Source organism: Octodon degus, unplaced genomic scaffold (assembly GCF_000260255.1).
Source record: "Octodon degus isolate 3935 unplaced genomic scaffold, OctDeg1.0 scaffold00008, whole genome shotgun sequence".
Lineage (NCBI taxonomy): Eukaryota > Metazoa > Chordata > Mammalia > Rodentia > Octodontidae > Octodon > Octodon degus.
This window is the reverse complement of record NW_004524584.1, coordinates 17,856,970-17,862,833: the sequence shown is the minus strand read 5'-3', so window position 1 is coordinate 17,862,833 and position 5,864 is coordinate 17,856,970. Positions and strand designations below refer to the sequence as shown.

Here is a 5,864-nt window from a genome sequence, read left to right as displayed (position 1 = left end):
TAGGTGCTTTAGACCACTGAGCCATCTCACCAGCCCCATATCACTTGTAATTTTTTGTGTTCATTCTAGTTTGTACTCTTTTAAAAAATAAAACAATAATTTTTTTTTAAACTACAGTATTCTGGGGACTGGGGAGATGGCTCAGTGGAATAAGCACTTCCCTGGCAAGCACAAGGGCCTGAGTTCAATCCCTAGTTCCACCAAAAACAAACAAACAAACAAACAAAAACTACAGTACTCTGAAAAAGTAAAAGAAACAATATACGGAAAGTAGAAAAATATCGCTTACTCTTGGATAGGAAAAACCAATATAGTGAAAATGGTCACATTCCAAAAGTATTATACAGATTTAACGCAATCCATACCGATGGCCTACCTCTCAGAAATAGATAAAACAATTGTAAATTTCATTTGGAAGCAGGAAGACTTAGAATAGTAAAAGCAGGGGCCGGGGAGATGGCTCAGTGGAATAAGAGCTTCCCTAGAATAGTAAAAGCAATGCTGAGCAACAGAGGCAAGGCAGGGGAAATCACAACCCCTGACCTGAAATCATACTACAAAGCTACTGTGATAAAAATAGCATGCTACTGGCAAAAAGAGCAGACCCAAGGGTCAGTGGAACACATTAGAAGATTCAGAGACAACTCCAAACACACTCAGCCACCTTATGTTCGACAAAGGAGGCAACACCCGCGCTGGAAGAAAGATAGTTTTTTAAAATAAATGTTGCTAGAAAAACTTGCTTTCCACATGCCAAATATTAAAATTAGATCCAATCTCTCACCATATACTAAACTAAAATTGAAATGGATGAAAGATATAGATATTAAAAAAGAAACACTAAATCTTCTGGAAAATAGAGTAGGTAGAACTCTTAAAGACATAGGTGTAGACAAAGACAATGAACAAAACCCCAACCACACAGGAAATACCACAAGATTCAATAGATGGGATTTACATTTTATTAAGAAGTCTTTGTAAAGCAAAAGAAACCACCAAAAGAGTGAAGAGACAATCTATAGTTTGAGGGAAAAAAATGCTTGCCAGCTGTTCCTAAGACAAAAGACTAATATGTACATAATGAGACCGTGTACCAAATAAATAGAAGATGTTTTTAAATTACAAGAAAAGACTAATATCTAGGTACATAAACAACTCAATAAAATAATATAAAATATTTAATCAAATGTGAAGGCCCAATCCATAATACGGGCATCTGAAATGAACAGATACTTCTGAGATGAAAAAATGTAAACAGCAAATAACTATATGAAAAATGTTTAACATCACAGTTATTGAAGAGATTCAAATTAAAGCAGCACTCAGATTCCATCTTACTCCAGAAAGAATGGCTGTAATCAAGAAATCAATCAATAGTGTGCAGGACAGCTCAGCGGACTAAGTGCCTGCTTAGGTAAGCGCCAGGACTGGAGTTCTATCCCCGGCACCATATGCTGCACCAGCCCCACCCCCAGGTGCACTGAGCCCGCCAGTGAGACTGGGGGTGGTGTTACATGCCTGTAATCCCCGCGCTGGGGAGGCTGAAAACAGGAGGATCTCTATGAGTCTGAGCTGCATACTGAGACTGTTGTTGGGACTGTAGCCTGGTCCAATCATTATGGAAATCATTTTGAAAGATTCTTCAAAAACTAAAACTAAAAATTCCACTTGACCCAGATATCCCCCTTCTTGGTACATTCCTGAAAGAATTTAAGGGCATTGCATCACAGCGATATACACACACATCACATTTATAGTCACGGTTTGTAATAAAATCTTAGGAATAGCCCAAATGCCCATCAACCAATGAATGGATAAAGATGTGATTTTTAAAATATACAATGGAGTACTACAATACAATGGATGCACCGGGGGCCTGTCTGTTAGCTCAGTTGTTTAAGTGCCTATTCGTGCAGATGCAGTCAAGTGCAGGATACTGCGGTTGGACCCCCACCTCCACTGCTTTGCAAGACCTGCCCTTAAAGCAGCCTGAGCCAGCCAGGAAAAAAAAATCATTCTAAATGGATGTACTTTGAGATCATACCCTATGAAATAAATCAGGTACATATGTTTAAATACCTCATTGTTCCTCTGGTGTGAGAAACCAAAAGTGTAAATAAGAACCAAAAGGGGGCTGGTGAGATGGCTCAGTGGTCTAAACACCTACTTAGAACAAGCTTAGCAAAGCACAGGGACCGCGGTTCAATCCCCCAGCACCACATGCCAGTCAGCCCCGCCCCCTGGTGGGCTGAGCTGGCCACACACACACACACACACAATAAATAAATAAATAAATAAATAAATAAAATAAGGACCAAAATGTACAATAGATATTGGACATGCAAAGAAAATATTCAAATGTGAAGAGAACAAAGAATTAGGGAGCAGGAAAGGAAGGAACAACAACCAAAAAAAAAAAAAAAAAATAGAAAGAAAAAGTCAAAGTGAAGCTTTGTAAATAAGGACAAAAAGAAGGGTTGAAGGAAGGGTAGGAGAATCAAGAGAAAAAAGAAGCAAGATATATCATCTATGGGCACAAATTCCCTATGAGGAATGTTAACAATATGTACATCTAAAATGTACTGACAAATAATTTCATTCTAAAAAACTATATCAAGGGCCAGCCAAATAGCTCAGCAGATTAAAGAGCCTGCTTAGGTAGACATAGGGACCAGGAGTTTGATCCCAGGGCCTGCTGTGCCAGCCCCACCCCCAGGCGATGGAGACTGGGCGTGGTGGCATGTGCCTGTAATCCCAGCACTTGGGAGGCTGTGAACAGGAGGCTCACTATGAGTCTGATCTATGCCGTGAGACCCTGTAGACCCTGTCCTAAAATACAAAAAGAAAAAAAAAACTATATAAATAAGATGCTCAGCAAGCTCAAAGAAGATAGAATTAATCTGATAATGAATATAATAAAATGATCAGTAAGTTTACAGAAGACACTACTAAAAAGCTGGCTGATACCTGGGGAGGTAGTTTGGTGGTCTAAGCACCTGCCTGGCAAGCACAAGGATCTGGGTTTGATCCCTGGTACCACATGCCATGCCAGCCACCGAAACTGGGCATGGTGGAGCATGCCTGTAATCCCAGTGCTGGGGATTCTGAGACAGGAAGATCACTACAACTCTGAGCTACATAGTGAGAACCTGTATCAAATAAATCAATAAATCTTATGAAAAAATAAAAGAGCTAGCTGAATTAAACAAAGTGATACAATGCATGAATGACCCATTTAGCAAAGAACTAAACTCCATGAAAAGTCTCCAAGTAGACATTCAGGAGATTAAGAATTATATTGAAAGTATGGGCCACAAAAGTAAGCAATGTGAGTCAAGATTAGATGCCAGTGCTACTTTCAAAGGCCACTTTTCAAAAATACCTAAAAACAACATGAAAAAGGGATCAAAAAGCTGCTAATAATGCAAAAAAAAAAAAAAAAAAACCACTTAGATGTTTTTTTTAATTATAAAACAGTAATGGGCTGGGGAGATGGCACAGTGGTATAAGCGCTTCCTTGGCAAGCGCAAGAGCCTGAGTTCAATCCCTGGTTCCGCAAAACAAAAACAACAACAACAAAAAAAAACCTGTTTACAGAATTCATAGCCAAAAACTCCCCAAACATGGGGAAATAGCCATGCTCAAAAAGGAACCTCTGGATGGGACATAGGTGGTGGCAGTCACGAGCACAGGAGCAGTTCCTGGGCGGCATGCAGCTGACTATGGCCCTGGCCAGGAGGGCAGAAGTTTCCTTAGACTGACAAAGAATCCCTCATGAGATAAGAGAAAGCAACAGATTATCTCTGTACCTTCTTACCCTGCCAGGAGTCTAGCAGATGTCCTGAGGGAGCATGGCTCATCCAGGTCTTTTTTTTTTTTTTTTTTAATGTATTTTGTAGAAGGTCTACAGGGTCTCACTACACAAATTGAACTTGTAGTGATCCTCCTGTTTTCAGCCTTCCAAACACTGGCATTACAGGCGTGCACCACCAAGCCCAGTCTCAGTCGCCTTAGCAAGCCCCAGGGGCGGGGCCAGCACCACACGCTGTGGATCAAACCCCAGTCTCTTTGTCTGCCTAAGCAGGTGCTTTAATCCACTGAGCTATCTGCCTGGCCCATCTTAGTCATTTTCAACAGAAGTTAATTTTTCTACTGAAAATGGAGACCTTGCCAGGAATGGTGGTGCTTGCCTGTAGTCCCAGCACTAGGGAGGCTGAGCCAGTATTGTTGTGAGTTAAAGACCAGCCTGGGCTACATAAGCAAGTTCAAGGCCAGCCTGAACTACACAATGAGACCTTATATCAAAACGAAAATGTAGACTTTGGTTCCCCATATTATTATCCAGATAATTTTTTATGTATGTATTTAGTACAGGGTCTATGGGTCTCACTATGTAGATTGGATTCATAGTGATCCTCCTGTTTTCAGCCTCCCAAAGCACTGGGATTATAGGCACGCACCACCATGCCCAGTCTCAATCGCCTTCTCAGCATGCCCTGGGAGCAGAACTGGCACGGCAAGCTGGGGATCGAACTTCTGGCCCCTGAATCTGCCTAAGCAAATGCTCTAGTCCACTGAGCTATCTGTCTGGCCCTTCAGATAAATTTTTGATGGTCTGAGAAGGTAGGCCCTTGAAGATTGTGTGCATGAAGATCCCGGATATTATGAGTTCAGCCATGGTCTCTTCCAAAGAATGCCACAGAATCAAGGGAGGACTGCTTTAGGCATTAGGAAAGTTACTGCTACATATTTAGGAAACTTTACTAACTGTGGGTCTGAAGACTTGCCCCTTCTTCCCGCCTGGTCTATGGACTGGACAATGAGAGGGAGAAAATATCATATAGATCATAATATAGATAAAACTCATTGGAGCCCTTCTCTTTGATGAGACTTTCTCCTCAGTGGGAATGAGCTGAGTCTTCAGAAGTTGGAACCTAATATGTAGATTACATAAATAAAAAAGACTCATTGCAGGCATCCCTGTGCACCTAGTATACCTTGGCATGTCCAAAGTTCTCCCATTGTCTACCAGCCACAACAAACTGAAAGGAATCATCCCCACTGGGTACCTGCAAATCCTTATCATACAGCAGAAATTTTGTGCTGGCTTCAAGCTTGCGTTCAAGCCCCTGTGAAATATGACCACATTCTGAATTGGGAACTCTTTCAGCTGGATGACCTGAATACATGCCAGAAAATGCTAAAGTTACTTTTCATAAAAGAACTGAAACAGATTATTAAAATATATGAAGCTTACAGACAGGATTTTCTTACTGAGTTGGAAAATCGCAAGCAGAGACAAAACTGGTATGTCCAGCAGCATGGCAAGGATTTCTAAGTTAACCTTAAAAAGAAATTTTAAGAATTTTAATTTATAAGACCTTTAAGATATTTTCACAGGTTTAAAAAATGTAGACAAGTATCCTGGTTAACAAAACTAGCTTACTTTTTGGAAAGTATAAAATTCTAATCTTGCATGTGTTTTGTCATTAGAAGTTTTCCTTTGCTACAAAATAAAAATGAGTTTATCATACTCAGAGTTTTGTAGTAGGAAACCACTTTGAATATTTTTAATGGGGAAAATGTAGCAAGAAAATGATATAATCATATACTGGTCACTTGGTAAATTCTTACAGCAGCAGCACCTTTCTTTTCTTAAAAAAAAAAAAAATCTAACCATGCAGTTTGGTTTCTGTTCACGAATTCTGTATCTATCCCCATATCTTTAAGATTTCTACCTATTTTCTCCTCTAGTAGATTTAAAGTTTCTGTTTTAATATTTAAATCTTTGATCTATTTTGACTTTAGTTGAGTGCATGGTGATACACATGGGTCTAATTTTAGTCTTTGGCATGTGGAAAGCC

The 5,864-nt window shown here is 40.0% G+C and overlaps 1 pseudogene; it reads left to right on the top strand.

The window, feature by feature from the left end:
* The window catches only part of LOC101592095, a 34,593-nt pseudogene extending 29,255 nt beyond the window's left edge, over nt 1-5,338 (top strand).
* Nucleotides 5,339-5,864: the final 526 nt, after the last annotated feature.